The sequence below is a fragment of the Capricornis sumatraensis genome, chromosome 19, assembly GCF_032405125.1.
Source record: "Capricornis sumatraensis isolate serow.1 chromosome 19, serow.2, whole genome shotgun sequence".
Lineage (NCBI taxonomy): Eukaryota > Metazoa > Chordata > Mammalia > Artiodactyla > Bovidae > Capricornis > Capricornis sumatraensis.
In genome coordinates, this window is record NC_091087.1 from 5749486 (window position 1) to 5766915 (window position 17430).

The window sequence follows — 17430 nt, forward strand, 5'->3', positions numbered from 1 at the left end:
CTCCTCTTGAGATGCGACGGGAACGCCGGGAATTCTTTCCCGTTGAAAGCAGGGAAAGGATCCCTCATCTCGAGCTACGAGGGGGAAACGGGGCTCCTCTGGATGTGGGCGGGACCATCGTGCTTCCTCTCTAGTGGAGACGGGTATGGCGGTGAACTTCTAGAGTTGCAGCAAGGGTGTGAAAGACCCTTTCGAAGTTCCAGAGGTTACGTGTCATTAGTCTCCAGAGGCCTCATCGGAAATAGGCCTCATCTCGCCTGGAAGGGAGAACTTCCTGGATTTTCTCGAGTTGCGGCCGGTGTTCTCGAGTTACGACGAGGACCTCAGGGACCCGCCCTGGTGGCCTCAGGAAAGGCCAGTCCCTAGGCGAGTTGCTAGGGGGCCTCTCGGGATTCCTCTCCCGTTGATACCGGGGCCAAAAACCTTGTGTGGAGTCAGGGCCGGAACCGAGGATTCCTCTCAGGGGCTGACATGGAACTTTGGGTACTTCTGGAATCTCCCCAGGGGAGTCAGGCCTCGTCTCGAGTGGGGGCATGCACGTGCGCTTTCCTTCCAGGCTGTAGCAGCAATGTCACGCTTCCCGTCGCGTGGATCAAAGGATCTGTGGTTTTCCCGCGAGGCTTTCCCTCGAGGCTTTCCCACAGGGCTGTCCCACGTGCCACCGTGGTGTGAGTCGATCCTCGGCATGAAAGATGAGCCAGTGCAGGGCAAAGAGGTTCCTCTGGAATGGACTGAGACATCTGGGGGACTCTTGGAATGGTGGTACGACCATGGAGTTCCTCTCGCCTTTCCTGTTGAGAGTGCCTCCTCTTGAGACGCGACGGGAACGCCGGGAATTCTTTCCCGTTGAAAGCAGGGAAAGGATCCCTCATCTCGAGCTACGAGGGGGAAACGGGGCTCCTCTGGATGTGGGCGGGACCATCGTGCTTCCTCTTGAGTGGACACGGGTATGGCGGTGAACTTCTTGAGTTGCAACAAGGGTGTGAAAGACCCTTTCGAAGTTCCAGAGGTTAGGTGTCATTAGTCTCCAGACGCCTCATCGGAAATAGGCCTCATCTCGCCTGGAAGGGAGAATTTCCTGGATTTTCTCGAGTTGCGGCAGGTGTTCTGAGTTTCGACGGGGACCTCATAGACCCGCCCTGGTGGCCTCAGGAGAGGCCAGTCCCCATGCGAGTTGCTAGGGGGCCTCTCGGGATTCCTCTCCCTTCGATACCGGGGCCAAAAAGCTTGTGTGGAGTCAGGGCCGGAACCGAGGATTCCTCTCAGGGGCTGACATGGATCTTTGGGTACTTCTGGAGTCTCCCCACTGGAGTCAGGCCTCGTCTTGAATGGAGGCATGCACGTGCGCTTTCCTTTCAGGCTTCAGCAGCAATGTCACGCTTCCCGTCACGTGGATCAAAGGATCTGTGGTTTTCCCTCGAGGCTTTCCCTCGAGGCTTTCCCACAGGGCTGTCCCACGTGCCACCGTGGTGTGAGTCGATCCTCGGCGTGAAAGATGAGCCAGTGCAGGGCAAAGAGGTTCCTCTGGAATGGACTGAGACATCTGGGGGACTCTTGGAATGGTGGTACGACCATGGAGTTCCTCTCGCCTTTCCTGTTGAGAGTGCCTCCTCTTGAGATGCGACGGGAACGCCGGGAATTCTTTCCCGTTGAAAGCAGGGAAAGGATCCCTCATCTCGAGCTACGAGGGGGAAACGGGGCTCCTCTGGATGTGGGCGGGACCATAGTGCTTCCTCTCTAGTGGAGACGGGTATGGCGGTGAACTTCTAGAGTTGCAGCAAGGGTGTGAAAGACCCTTTCGAAGTTCCAGAGGTTACGTGTCATTAGTCTCCAGAGGCCTCATCGGAAATAGGCCTCATCTCGCCTGGAAGGGAGAACTTCCTGGTTTTTCTCGAGTTGCGGCCGGTGTTCTCGAGTTACGACGGGGACCTCAGGGACCCGCCCTGGTGGCCTCAGGAAAGGCCAGTCCCTAGGCGAGTTGCTAGGGGGCCTCTCGGGATTCCTCTCCCGTTGATACCGGGGCCAAAAACCTTGTGTGGAGTCAGGGCCGGAACCCAGGATTCCTCTCAGGGGCTGACATGGAACTTTGGGTACTTCTGGAATCTCCCCAGGGGAGTCAGGCCTCGTCTCGAGTGGGGGCATGCACGTGCGCTTTCCTTCCAGGCTGTAGCAGCAATGTCACGCTTCCCGTCGCGTGGATCAAAGGATCTGTGGTTTTCCCGCGAGGCTTTCCCTCGAGGCTTTCCCACAGGGCTGTCCCACGTGCCACCGTGGTGTGAGTCGATCCTCGGCGTGAAAGATGAGCCAGTGCAGGGCAAAGAGGTTCCTCTGGAATGGACTGAGACATCTGGGGGACTCTTGGAATGGTGGTACGACCATGGAGTTCCTCTCGCCTTTCCTGTTGAGAGTGCCTCCTCTTGAGACGCGACGGGAACGCCGGGAATTCTTTCCCGTTGAAAGCAGGGAAAGGATCCCTCATCTCGAGCTACGAGGGGGAAACGGGGCTCCTCTGGATGTGGGCGGGACCATCGTGCTTCCTCTCTAGTGGAGACGGGTATGGTGGTGAACTTCTTGAGTTGCAGCAAGGCTGTGAAAGACCCTTTCGAAGTTCCAGAGGTTAGGTGTCATTAGTCTCCAGACGCCTCATCGGAAATAGGCCTCATCTCGCCTGGAAGGGAGAACTTCCTGGATTTTCTCGAGTTGCGGCAGGTGTTCTCGAGTTACGACGGGGACCTCAGGGACCCGCCCTGGTGGCCTCAGGACAGGCCAGTCCCTATGCGAGTTGCTAGGGGGCCTCTCGGGATTCCTCTCCCGTCGATACCGGGGCCAAAAACCTTGTGTGGAGTCAGGGCCGGAACCGAGGATTCCTCTCAGGGGCTGACATGGATCTTTGGGTACTTCTGGAGTCTCCCCAGTGGAGTCAGGCCTCGTCTCGAGTGGGGGCATGCACGTGCGCTTTCCTTTCAGGCTGTAGCAGCAATGTCACGCTTCCCGATACGTGGATCAAAGGATCTGTGGTTTTCCCTCGAGGCTTTCCCTCGAGGCTTTCCCACAGGGCTGTCCCACGTGCCACCGTGGTGTGAGTCGATCCTCGGCGTGAAAGATGAGCCAATGCAGGGCAAAGAGGTTACTCTGGAATGGACTGAGACATCTGGGGGACTCTTGGAATGGTGGTACGACCATGGAGTTCCTCTCGCCTTTCCTGTTGAGAGTGCCTCCTCTTGAGATGCGACGGGAACGCCGGGAATTCTTTCCCGTTGAAAGCAGGGAAAGGATCCCTCATCTCGAGCTACGAGGGGGAAACGGGGCTCCTCTGGATGTGGGCGGGACCATCGTGCTTCCTCTCTAGTGGAGACGGGTATGGCGGTGAACTTCTTGAGTTGCAGCAAGGGTGTGAAAGACCATTTCGAAGTTCCAGAGGTTAGGTGTCATTAGTCTCCAGACGCCTCATCGGAAATAGGCCTCATCTCGCCTGGAAGGGAGAACTTCCTGGATTTTCTCGAGTTGCGGCAGGTGTTCTCGAGTTACGACGGGGACCTCAGGGACCCGCGCTGGTGGCCTCAGGAGAGGCCAGTCCCTAGGCGTGTTGCTAGGGGGCCTCTCGGGATTTCTCTCCCGTTGATACCGGGGCGAAAAACCTTGTGTGGAGTCAGGGCCGGAACCGAGGATTCCTCTCAGGGGCTGACATGGATCTTTGGGTACTTCTGGAGTCTCCCCAGGGGAGTCAGGCCTCGTCTCGAGTGGGGGCATGCACGTGCGCTTTCCTTCCAGGCTGTAGCAGCAATGTCACGCTTCCCGTCGCGTGGATCAAAGGATCTGTGGTTTTCCCTCGAGGCTTTCCCTCGAGGCTTTCCCACAGGGCTGTCCCACGTGCCACCGTGGTGTGAGTCGATCCTCGGCGTGAAAGATGAGCCAGTGCAGGGCAAAGAGTTTCCTCTGGAATGGACTGAGACATCTGGGGGACTCTTGGAATGGTGGTACGACCATGGAGTTCCTCTCGCCTTTCCTGTTGAGAGTGCCTCCTCTTGAGATGCGACGGGAACGCCGGGAATTCTTTCCCGTTGAAAGCAGGGAAAGGATCCCTCATCTCGAGCTACGAGGGGGAAACGGGGCTCCTCTGGATGTGGGCGGGACCATCGTGCTTCCTCTCGAGTGGAGACGGGTATGGTGGTGAACTTTTTGAGTTGCAGCAAGGCTGTGAAAGACCCTTTCGAAGTTCCAGAGGTAAGGTGTCATTAGTCTCCAGACGCCTCATCGGAAATAGGCCTCATCTCGCCTGGAAGGGAGAACTTCCTGGATTTTCTCGAGTTGCGGCAGGTGTTCTCGAGTTACGACGGGGACCTCAGGGACCCGCCCTGGTGGCCTCAGGAGAGGCCAGTCCCCATGCGAGTTGCTAGGGGGCCTCTCGGGATTCCTCTCCCGTCGATACCGGGGCCAAAAACCTTGTGTGGAGTCAGGGCCGGAACCGAGGATTCCTCTCAGGGGCTGACATGGATCATTGGGTACTTCTGGAGTCTCCCCAGGGGAGTCAGGCCTCGTCTCGAGTGGGGGCATGCACGTGCGCTTTCCTTCCAGGCTGTAGCAGCAATGTCACGCTTCCCGTCGCGTGGATCAAAGGATCTGTGGTTTTCCCTCGAGGCTTTCCCTAGAGGCTTTCCCACAGGGCTGTCCCACGTGCCACCGTGGTGTGAGTCGATCCTCGGCGTGAAAGATGAGCCAGTGCAGGGCAAAGAGGTTCCTCTGGAATGGACTGAGACATCTGGGGGACTCTTGGAATGGTGGTACGACCATGGAGTTCCTCTCGCCTTTCCTGTTGAGAGTGCCTCCTCTTGAGATGCGACGGGAACGCAGGGAATTCTTTCCCGTTGAAAGCAGGGAAAGGATCCCTCATCTCGAGCTACGAGGGGGAAACGGGGCTCCTTTGGATGTTGTCGGGACCATCGTGCTTCCTCTCGAGTGGAGACGGGTATGGTGGTGAACTTCTTGAGTTGCAGCAAGGGTGTGAAAGACCCTTTCGAAGTTCCAGAGGTTAGGTGTCATTAGTCTCCAGACGCCTCATCGGAAATAGGCCTCATCTCGCCTGGAAGGGAGAACTTCCTGGATTTTCTCGAGTTGCGGCAGGTGTTCTCGAGTTACGACGGGGACCTCAGGGACCGGCCCTGGTGGCCTCAGGAGAGGCCAGTCCCCATGCGAGTTGCTAGGGGCCCTCTCGGGATTCCTCTCCCGTCGATATCGGGGCCAAAAACCTTGTGTGGAGTCAGGGCCGGAACCGAGGATTCCTCTCAGGGGCTGATATGGATCTTTGGATACTTCTGGATTCTCGCCAGGGGAGACAGGCCTCGTTTCGTGAGGGGGCATGCACGTGCACTTTCCTTCCAGGCTGTAGCAGCAATGTCACGCTTCCCGTCGCGTGGATCAAAGGATCTGTGGTTTTCCCTCGAGGCTTTCCCTCGAGGCTTTCCCACAGGGCTGTCCCACGTGCCACCGTGGTGTGAGTCGATCCTCGGCGTGTAAGATGAGCCAGTGCAAGGCAAAGAGGTTCCTCTGGAATGGACTGAGACATCTGGGGGACTCTTGGAATGGTGGTACGACCATGGAGTTCCTCTCGCCTTTCCTGTTGAGAGTGCCTCCTCTTGAGATGCGACGGGAACGCCGGGAATTCTTTCCCGTTGAAAGCAGGGAAAGGATCCCTCATCTCGAGCTACGAGGGGGAAACGGGGCTCTTCTGGATGTGGGCGGGACCATCGTGCTTCCTCTCGAGTGGAGACGGGTATGGCGGTGAACTTCTTGAGTCACAGCAAGGGTGTGAAAGACCCTTTCGAAGTTCCAGAGGTTAGGTGTCATTAGTCTCCAGACGCCTCATCAGAAATAAGCCTCATCTCGCCTGGAAGGGAGAACTTCCTGGATTTTCTCGAGTTGCGGCAGGTGTTCTCGAGTTACGACGGGGACCTCAGGGACCCGCCCTGGTGGCCTCAGGAGAGGCCAGTCCCCATGCGAGTTGCTAGGGGGCCTCTCGGGATTCCTCTCCCGTCGATACCGGGGCGAAAAACCTTGTGTGGAGTCAGGGCCGGAACGGAGGATTCCTCTCAGGGGCTGACATGGATCTTTGGGTACTTCTGGAGTCTCCCCAGTGGAGTCAGGCCTCGTCTCGAGTGGGGGCATGCACGTGCGCTTTCCTTCCAGGCTGTAGCAGCAATGTCACGCTTCCCGTCGCGTGGATCAAAGGATCTGTGGTTTTCCCTCGAGGCTTTCCCTCGAGGCTTTCCCACAGGGCTGTCCCACGTGCCACCGTGGTGTGAGTCGATCCTCGGCGTGAAAGATGAGCCAGTGCAGGGCAAAGAGGTTCCTCTGGAATGGACTGAGACATCTGGGGGACTCTTGGAATGGTGGTACGACCATGGAGTTCCTCTCGCCTTTCCTGTTGAGAGTGCCTCCTCTTGAGATGCGACGGGAACGCAGGGAATTCTTTCCCGTTGAAAGCAGGGAAAGGATCCCTCATCTCGAGCTACGAGGGGGAAACGGGGCTCCTTTGGATGTGGTCGGGACCATCGTGCTTCCTCTCGAGTGGAGACGGGTATGGTGGTGAACTTCTTGAGTTGCAGCAAGGGTGTGAAAGACCCTTTCGAAGTTCCAGAGGTTAGGTGTCATTAGTCTCCAGACGCCTCATCGGAAATAGGCCTCATCTCGCCTGCAAGGGAGAACTTCCTGGATTTTCTCGAGTTGCGGCAGGTGTTCTCGAGTTACGACGGGGACCTCAGGGACCGGCCCTGGTGGCCTCAGGAGAGGCCAGTCCCCATGCGAGTTGCTAGGGGGCCTCTCGGGATTCCTCTCCCATCGATACCGGGGCCAAAAAGCTTGTGTGGAGTCAGGGCCGGAACCGAGGATTCCTCTCAGGGGCTGACATGGATCTTTGGGTACTTCTGGAGTCTCCCCAGGGGAGTCAGGCCTCGTCTCGAGTTGGGGCATGCTCGTGCGCTTTCCTTCCAGGCTGTAGCAGCAATGTCACGCTTCCCGTCGCGTGGATCAAAGGATCTGTGGTTTTCCCTCGAGGCTTTCCCTCGAGGCTTTCCCACAGGGCTGTCCCACGTGCCACCGTGTTGTGAGTCGATCCTCGGCGTGAAAGATGAGCCAGTGCAGGGCAAAGAGGTTCCTCTGGAATGGACTGAGACATCTGGGGGACTCTTGGAATGGTGGTACGACCATGGAGTTCCTCTCGCCTTTCCTGTTGAGAGTGCCTCCTCTTGAGATGCGACGGGAACGCCGGGAATTCTTTCCCGTTGAAAGCAGGGAAAGGATCCCTCATCTCGAGCTACGAGGGGGAAACGGGGCTCCTCTGGATGTGGGCGGGACCATCGTGCTTCCTCTCGAGTGGAGACGGGTATGGCGGTGAACTTCTTGAGTTGCAGCAAGGGTGTGAAAGACCCTTTCGAAGTTCCAGAGGTTTGGTGTCATTAGTCTCCAGAGGCCTCATCGGAAATAGGCCTCATCTCGCCTGGAAGGGAGAACTTCCTGGATTTTCTCGAGTTGCGGCAGGTGTTCTCGAGTTACGACGGGGACCTCAGGGACCCGCCCTGGTGGCCTCAGGAGAGGCCAGTCCCCATGCGAGTTGCTAGGGGGCCTCTCGGGATTCCTCTCCCGTCGATACCGGGGCCAAAAACCTTGTGTGGAGTCAGGGCCGGAACCGAGGATTCCTCTCAGGGGCTGACATGGATCTTTGGGTACTCCTGCAGTCTCCCCAGGGGAGTCAGGCCTCGTCTCGAGTAGGGGCATGCACGTGCGCTTTCCTTCCAGGCTGTAGCAGCAATGTCACGCTTCCCGTCGCGTGGATCAAAGGATCTGTGGTTTTCCCTCGAGGCTTTCCCTCGAGGCTTTCCCACAGGGCTGTCCCACGTGCCACCGTGGTGAGAGTCGATCCTCGGCGTGAAAGATGAGCCAGTGCAGGGCAAAGAGGTTCCTCTGGAATGGACTGAGACATCTGGGGGACTCTTGGAATGGTGGTACGACCATGGAGTTCCTCTCGCCTTTCCTGTTGAGAGTGCCTCCTCTTGAGATGCGACGGGAATGCAGGGAATTCTTTCCCGTTGAAAGCAGGGAAAGGATCCCTCATCTCGAGCTACGAGGGGGAAACGGGGCTCCTTTGGATGTTGTCGGGACCATCGTGCTTCCTCTCGAGTGGAGACGGGTATGGTGGTGAACTTCTTGAGTTGCAGCAAGGGTGTGAAAGACCCTTTCGAAGTTCCAGAGGTTAGGTGTCATTAGTCTCCAGACGCCTCATCGGAAATAGGCCTCATCTCGCCTGGAAGGGAGAACTTCCTGGATTTTCTCGAGTTGCGGCAGGTGTTCTCGAGTTACGACGGGGACCTCAGGGACCGGCCCTGGTGGCCTCAGGAGAGGCCAGTCCCCATGCGAGTTGCTAGGGGGCCTCTCGGGATTCCTCTCCCGTCGATACCGGGGCCAAAAACCTTGTGTGGAGTCAGGGCCGGAACCGAGGATTCCTCTCAGGGGCTGATATGGATCTTTGGATACTTCTGGAGTCTCGCCAGGGGAGACAGGCCTCGTTTCGTGAGGGGGCATGCACGTGCACTTTCCTTCCAGGCTGTAGCAGCAATGTCACGCTTCCCGTCGCGTGGATCAAATGATGTGTGGTTTTCCCTAGAGGCTTTCCCACAGGGCTGTCCCACGTGCCACCGTGGTGTGAGTCGATCCTCGGCGTGAAAGATGAGCCAGTGCAGGGCAAAGAGGTTCCTCTGGAATGGACTGAGACATCTGGGGGACTCTTGGAATGGTGGTACGACCATGGAGTTCCTCTCGCCTTTCCTGTTGAGAGTGCCTCCTCTTGAGATGCGACGGGAACGCAGGGAATTCTTTCCCGTTGAAAGCAGGGAAAGGATCCCTCATCTCGAGCTACGAGGGGGAAACGGGGCTCCTTTGGATGTGGTCGGGACCATCGTGCTTCCTCTCGAGTGGAGACGGGTATGGTGGTGAACTTCTTGAGTTGCAGCAAGGGTGTGAAAGACCCTTTCGAAGTTCGAGAGGTTAGGTGTCATTAGTCTCCAGACGCCTCATCGGAAATAGGCCTCATCTCGCCTGGAAGGGAGAACTTCCTGGATTTTCTCGAGTTGCGGCAGGTGTTCTCGAGTTACGACGGGGACCTCAGGGACCGGCCCTGGTGGCCTCAGGAGAGGCCAGTCCCCATGCGAGTTGCTAGGGGGCCTCTCGGGATTCCTCTCCCGTCGATACCGGGGCCAAAAACCTTGTGTGGAGTCAGGGCCGGAACCGAGGATTCCTCTCAGGGGCTGATATGCATCTTTGGATACTTCTTGAGTCTCGCCAGGGGAGACAGGCCTCGTTTCGTGAGGGGGCATGCACGTGCACTTTCCTTCCAGGCTGTAGCAGCAATGTCACGCTTCCCGTCGCGTGGATCAAAGGATCTGTGGTTTTCCCTCAAGGCTTTCGCTCGAGGCTTTCCCACAGGGCTGTCCCACGTGCCACCGTGGTGTGAGTCGATCCTCGGCGTGAAAGATGAGCCAGTGCAGGGCAAAGAGGTTCCTCTGGAATGGACTGAGACATCTGGGGGACTCTTGGAATGGTGGTACGACCATGGAGTTTCTCTCGCCTTTCCTGTTGAGAGTGCCTCCTCTTGAGATGCGACTGGAACGCCGGGAATTCTTTCCCGTTGAAAGCAGGGAAAGGATCCCTCATCTCGAGCTCCGAGGGGGAAACGGGGCTCCTCTGGATGTGGGCGGGACCATCGTGCTTCCTCTCGAGTGGAGACGGGTATGGCGGTGAACTTCTTGAGTTGCAGCAAGGGTGTGAAAGACCCTTTCGAAGTTCCAGAGGTTTGGTGTCATTAGTCTCCAGAGGCCTCATCGGAAATAGGCCTCATCTCGCCTGGAAGGGAGAACTTCCTGGATTTTCTCAAGTTGCGGCAGGTGTTCTCGAGTTACGACGGGGACCTCAGGGACCCGCCCTGGTGGCCTCAGGAGAGGCCAGTCCCCATGCGAGTTGCTAGGGGGTCTCTCGGGATTCCTCTCCCGTCGATACCGGGGACAAAAAGCTTGTGTGGAGTCAGGGCCGGAACCGAGGATTCCTCTCAGGGGCTGACATGGATCTTTGGGTACTTCTGGAGTCTCCCCAGGGGAGTCAGGCCTCGTCTCGAGTGGGGGCATGCTCGTGCGCTTTCCTTCCAGGCTGTAGCAGCAATGTCACGCTTCCCGTCGCGTGGATCAAAGGATCTGTGGTTTTCCCTCGAGGCTTTCCCTCGAGGCTTTCCCACAGGGCTGTCCCACGTGCCACCGTGGTGTGAGTCGATCCTCGGCGTGAAAGATGAGCCAGTGCAGGGCAAAGAGGTTCCTCTGGAATGGACTGAGACATCTGGGGGACTCTTGGAATGGTGGTACGACCATGGAGTTCCTCTCGCCTTTCCTGTTGAGAGTGCCTCCTCTTGAGATGCGACGGGAACGCCGGGAATTCTTTCCCGTTGAAAGCAGGGAAAGGATCCCTCATCTCGAGCTACGAGGGGGAAACGGGGCTCCTCTGGATGTGGGCGGGACCATCGTGCTTCCTCTCGAGTGGAGACGGGTATGGCGGTGAACTTCTTGAGTTGCAGCAAGGGTGTGAAAGACCCTTTCGAAGTTCCAGAGGTTTGGTGTCATTAGTCTCCAGAGGCCTCATCGGAAATAGGCCTCATCTCGCCTGGAAGGGAGAACTTCCTGGATTTTCTCGAGTTGCGGCAGGTGTTCTCGAGTTACGACGGGGACCTCAGGGACCCGCCCTGGTGGCCTCAGGAGAGGCCAGTCCCCATGCGAGTTGCTAGGGGGCCTCTCGGGATTCCTCTCCCGTCGATACCGGGGCCAAAAACCTTGTGTGGAGTCAGGGCCGGAACCGAGGATTCCTCTCAGGGGCTGACATGGATCTTTGGGTACTCCTGGAGTCTCCCCAGGGGAGTCAGGCCTCGTCTCGAGTAGGGGCATGCACGTGCGCTTTCCTTCCAGGCTGTAGCAGCAATGTCACGCTTCCCGTCGCGTGGATCAAAGGATCTGTGGTTTTCCCTCGAGGCTTTCCCTCAATGCTTTCCCACAGGGCTGTCCCACGTGCCACCGTGGTGAGAGTAGATCCTCGGCGTGAAAGATGAGCCAGTGCAGGGCAAAGAGGTTCCTCTGGAATGGACTGAGACATCTGGGGGACTCTTGGAATGGTGGTACGACCATGGAGTTCCTCTCGCCTTTCCTGTTGAGAGTGCCTCCTCTTGAGATGCGACGGGAACGCAGGGAATTCTTTCCCGTTGAAAGCAGGGAAAGGATCCCTCATCTCGAGCTACGAGGGGGAAACGGGGCTCCTTTGGATGTTGTCGGGACCATCGTGCTTCCTCTCGAGTGGAGACGGGTATGGTGGTGAACTTCTTGAGTTGCAGCAAGGGTGTGAAAGACCCTTTCGAAGTTCCAGAGGTTAGGTGTCATTAGTCTCCAGACGCCTCATCGGAAATAGGCCTCATCTCGCCTGGAAGGGAGAACTTCCTGGATTTTCTCGAGTTGCGGCAGGTGTTCTCGAGTTACGACGGGGACCTCAGGGACCGGCCCTGGTGGCCTCAGGAGAGGCCAGTCCCCATGCGAGTTGCTAGGGGGCCTCTCGGGATTCCTCTCCCGTCGATACCGGGGCCAAAAACCTTGTGTGGAGTCAGGGCCGGAACCGAGGATTCCTCTCAGGGGCTGACATGGATCTTTGGGTACTTCTGGAGTCTCCCCAGTGGAGTCAGGCCTCGTCTCGAGTGGGGGCATGCACGTGCGCTTTCCTTTCAGGCTGTAGCAGCAATGTCACGCTTCCCGTCACGTGGATCAAAGGATCTGAGGTTTTCCCTCGAGGCTTTCCCTCGAGGCTTTCCCACAGGGCTGTCCCACGTGCCACCGTGGTGTGAGTCGATCCTCGGCGTGAAAGATGAGCCAATGCAGGGCAAAGAGGTTCCTCTGGAATGGACTGAGACATCTGGGGGACTCTTGGAATGGTGGTACGACCATGGAGTTCCTCTCGCCTTTCCTGTTGAGAGTGCCTCCTCTTGAGATGCGACGGGAACGCCGGGAATTCTTTCCCGTTGAAAGCAGGGAAAGGATCCCTCATCTCGAGCTACGAGGGGGAAACGGGGCTCCTCTGGATGTGGGCGGGACCATCGTGCTTCCTCTCTAGTGGAGACGGGTATGGCGGTGAACTTCTTGAGTTGCAGCAAGGGTGTGAAAGACCATTTCGAAGTTCCAGAGGTTAGGTGTCATTAGTCTCCAGACGCCTCATCGGAAATAGGCCTCATCTCGCCTGGAAGGGAGAACTTCCTGGATTTTCTCGAGTTGCGGCAGGTGTTCTCGAGTTACGACGGGGACCTCAGGGACCCGCCCTGGTGGCCTCAGGAGAGGCCAGTCCCTAGGCGTGTTGCTAGGGGGCCTCTCGGGATTCCTCTCCCGTTGATACCGGGGCGAAAAACCTTGTGTGGAGTCAGGGCCGGAACCGAGGATTCCTCTCAGGGGCTGACATGGATCTTTGGGTACTTCTGGAGTCTCCCCAGGGGAGTCAGGCCTCGTCTCGAGTGGGGGCATGCACGTGCGCTTTCCTTCCAGGCTGTAGCAGCAATGTCACGCTTCCCGTCGCGTGGATCAAAGGATCTGTGGTTTTCCCTCGAGGCTTTCCCTGAGGCTTTCCCACAGGGCTGTCCCACGTGCCACCGTGGTGTGAGTCGATCCTCGGCGTGAAAGATGAGCCAGTGCAGGGCAAAGAGGTTCCTCTGGAATGGACTGAGACATCTGGGGGACTCTTGGAATGGTGGTACGACCATGGAGTTCCTCTCGCCTTTCCTATTGAGAGTGCCTCCTCTTGAGATGCGACGGGAACGCCGGGAATTCTTTCCCGTTGAAAGCAGGGAAAGGATCCCTCATCTCGAGCTACGAGGGGGAAACGGGGCTCCTCTGGATGTGGGCGGGACCATCGTGCTTCCTCTCGAGTGGAGACGGGTATGGCGGTGAACTTCTTGAGTTGCAGCAAGGGTGTGAAAGACCCTTTCGAAGTTCCAGAGGTTTGGTGTCATTAGTCTCCAGAGGCCTCATCGGAAATAGGCCTCATCTCGCCTGGAAGGGAGAAATTCCTGGATTTTCTCGAGTTGCGGCAGGTGTTCTCGAGTTACGACGGGGACCTCAGGGACCCGCCCTGGTGGCCTCAGGAGAGGCCAGTCCCCATGCGAGTTGCTAGGGGGCCTCTCGGGATTCCTCTCCCGTCGATACCGGGGCCAAAAACCTTGTGTGGAGTCAGGGCCGGAACCGAGGATTCCTCTCAGGGGCTGACATGGATCTTTGGGTACTCCTGGAGTCTCCCCAGGGGAGTCAGGCCTCGTCTCGAGTAGGGGCATGCACGTGCGCTTTCCTTCCAGGCTGTAGCAGCAATGTCACGCTTCCCGTCGCGTGGATCAAAGGATCTGTGGTTTTCCCTCAAGGCTTTCGCTCGAGGCTTTCCCACAGGGCTGTCCCACGTGCCACCGTGGTGTGAGTCGATCCTCGGCGTGAAAGATGAGCCAGTGCAGGGCAAAGAGGTTCCTCTGGAATGGACTGAGACATCTGGGGGACTCTTGGAATGGTGGTACGACCATGGAGTTCCTCTCGCCTTTCCTGTTGAGAGTGCCTCCTCTTGAGATGCGACTGGAACGCCGGGAATTCTTTCCCGTTGAAAGCAGGGAAAGGATCCCTCATCTCGAGCTCCGAGGGGGAAACGGGGCTCCTCTGGATGTGGGCGGGACCATCGTGCTTCCTCTCGAGTGGAGACGGGTATGGCGGTGAACTTCTTGAGTTGCAGCAAGGGTGTGAAAGACCCTTTCGAAGTTCCAGAGGTTTGGTGTCATTAGTCTCCAGAGGCCTCATCGGAAATAGGCCTCATCTCGCCTGGAAGGGAGAACTTCCTGGATTTTCTCAAGTTGCGGCAGGTGTTCTCGAGTTACGACGGGGACCTCAGGGACCCGCCCTGGTGGCCTCAGGAGAGGCCAGTCCCCATGCGAGTTGCTAGGGGGTCTCTCGGGATTCCTCTCCCGTCGATACCGGGGACAAAAAGCTTGTGTGGAGTCAGGGCCGGAACCGAGGATTCCTCTCAGGGGCTGACATGGATCTTTGGGTACTTCTGGAGTCTCCCCAGGGGAGTCAGGCCTCGTCTCGAGTGGGGGCATGCTCGTGCGCTTTCCTTCCAGGCTGTAGCAGCAATGTCACGCTTCCCGTCGCGTGGATCAAAGGATCTGTGGTTTTCCCTCGAGGCTTTCCCTCGAGGCTTTCCCACAGGGCTGTCCCACGTGCCACCGTGGTGTGAGTCGATCCTCGGCGTGAAAGATGAGCCAGTGCAGGGCAAAGAGGTTCCTCTGGAATGGACTGAGACATCTGGGGGACTCTTGGAATGGTGGTACGACCATGGAGTTCCTCTCGCCTTTCCTGTTGAGAGTGCCTCCTCTTGAGATGCGACGGGAACGCCGGGAATTCTTTCCCGTTGAAAGCAGGGAAAGGATCCCTCATCTCGAGCTACGAGGGGGAAACGGGGCTCCTCTGGATGTGGGCGGGACCATCGTGCTTCCTCTCGAGTGGAGACGGGTATGGCGGTGAACTTCTTGAGTTGCAGCAAGGGTGTGAAAGACCCTTTCGAAGTTCCAGAGGTTTGGTGTCATTAGTCTCCAGAGGCCTCATCGGAAATAGGCCTCATCTCGCCTGGAAGGGAGAACTTCCTGGATTTTCTCGAGTTGCGGCAGGTGTTCTCGAGTTACGACGGGGACCTCAGGGACCCGCCCTGGTGGCCTCAGGAGAGGCCAGTCCCCATGCGAGTTGCTAGGGGGCCTCTCGGGATTCCTCTCCCGTCGATACCGGGGCCAAAAACCTTGTGTGGAGTCAGGGCCGGAACCGAGGATTCCTCTCAGGGGCTGACATGGATCTTTGGGTACTCCTGGAGTCTCCCCAGGGGAGTCAGGCCTCGTCTCGAGTAGGGGCATGCACGTGCGCTTTCCTTCCAGGCTGTAGCAGCAATGTCACGCTTCCCGTCGCGTGGATCAAAGGATCTGTGGTTTTCCCTCGAGGCTTTCCCTCAATGCTTTCCCACAGGGCTGTCCCACGTGCCACCGTGGTGAGAGTAGATCCTCGGCGTGAAAGATGAGCCAGTGCAGGGCAAAGAGGTTCCTCTGGAATGGACTGAGACATCTGGGGGACTCTTGGAATGGTGGTACGACCATGGAGTTCCTCTCGCCTTTCCTGTTGAGAGTGCCTCCTCTTGAGATGCGACGGGAACGCAGGGAATTCTTTCCCGTTGAAAGCAGGGAAAGGATCCCTCATCTCGAGCTACGAGGGGGAAACGGGGCTCCTTTGGATGTTGTCGGGACCATCGTGCTTCCTCTCGAGTGGAGACGGGTATGGTGGTGAACTTCTTGAGTTGCAGCAAGGGTGTGAAAGACCCTTTCGAAGTTCCAGAGGTTAGGTGTCATTAGTCTCCAGACGCCTCATCGGAAATAGGCCTCATCTCGCCTGGAAGGGAGAACTTCCTGGATTTTCTCGAGTTGCGGCAGGTGTTCTCGAGTTACGACGGGGACCTCAGGGACCGGCCCTGGTGGCCTCAGGAGAGGCCAGTCCCCATGCGAGTTGCTAGGGGGCCTCTCGGGATTCCTCTCCCGTCGATACCGGGGCCAAAAACCTTGTGTGGAGTCAGGGCCGGAACCGAGGATTCCTCTCAGGGGCTGACATGGATCTTTGGGTACTTCTGGAGTCTCCCCAGTGGAGTCAGGCCTCGTCTCGAGTGGGGGCATGCACGTGCGCTTTCCTTTCAGGCTGTAGCAGCAATGTCACGCTTCCCGTCACGTGGATCAAAGGATCTGTGGTTTTCCCTCGAGGCTTTCCCTCGAGGCTTTCCCACAGGGCTGTCCCACGTGCCACCGTGGTGTGAGTCGATCCTCGGCGTGAAAGATGAGCCAATGCAGGGCAAAGAGGTTCCTCTGGAATGGACTGAGACATCTGGGGGACTCTTGGAATGGTGGTACGACCATGGAGTTCCTCTCGCCTTTCCTGTTGAGAGTGCCTCCTCTTGAGATGCGACGGGAACGCCGGGAATTCTTTCCCGTTGAAAGCAGGGAAAGGATCCCTCATCTCGAGCTACGAGGGGGAAACGGGGCTCCTCTGGATGTGGGCGGGACCATCGTGCTTCCTCTCTAGTGGAGACGGGTATGGCGGTGAACTTCTTGAGTTGCAGCAAGGGTGTGAAAGACCATTTCGAAGTTCCAGAGGTTAGGTGTCATTAGTCTCCAGACGCCTCATCGGAAATAGGCCTCATCTCGCCTGGAAGGGAGAACTTCCTGGATTTTCTCGAGTTGCGGCAGGTGTTCTCGAGTTACGACGGGGACCTCAGGGACCCGCCCTGGTGGCCTCAGGAGAGGCCAGTCCCTAGGCGTGTTGCTAGGGGGCCTCTCGGGATTCCTCTCCCGTTGATACCGGGGCGAAAAACCTTGTGTGGAGTCAGGGCCGGAACCGAGGATTCCTCTCAGGGGCTGACATGGATCTTTGGGTACTTCTGGAGTCTCCCCAGGGGAGTCAGGCCTCGTCTCGAGTGGGGGCATGCACGTGCGCTTTCCTTCCAGGCTGTAGCAGCAATGTCACGCTTCCCGTCGCGTGGATCAAAGGATCTGTGGTTTTCCCTCGAGGCTTTCCCTGAGGCTTTCCCACAGGGCTGTCCCACGTGCCACCGTGGTGTGAGTCGATCCTCGGCGTGAAAGATGAGCCAGTGCAGGGCAAAGAGTTTCCTCTGGAATGGACTGAGACATCTGGGGGACTCTTGGAATGGTGGTACGACCATGGAGTTCCTCTCGCCTTTCCTGTTGAGAGTGCCTCCTCTTGAGATGCGACGGGAACGCCGGGAATTCTTTCCCGTTGAAAGCAGGGAAAGGATCCCTCATCTCGAGCTACGAGGGGGAAACGGGGCTCCTCTGGATGTGGGCGGGACCATCGTGCTTCCTCTCGAGTGGAGACGGGTATGGCGGTGAACTTCTTGAGTTGCAGCAAGGGTGTGAAAGACCCTTTCGAAGTTCCAGAGGTTAGGTGTCATTAGTCTCCAGACGCCTCATCGGAAATAGGCCTCATCTCGCCTGGAAGGGAGAACTTCCTGGATTTTCTCGAGTTGCGGCAGGTGTTGTCGAGTTACGACGGGGACCTCAGGGACCCGCCCTGGTGGCCTCAGGAGAGGCCAGTCCCCATGCGAGTTGCTAAGGGGCCTCTCGGGATTCCTCTCCCGTCGATACCGGGGCCAAAAACTTGTGTGCAGTCAGGGCCGGAACCGAGGATTCCTCTCAGGGGCAGACATGGATCTTTGGGTACTTCTGGAGTCTCCCCAGGGGAGTCAGGCCTCGTCTCGAGTGGGGGCATGCACGTGCGCTTTCCTTCCAGGCTGTAG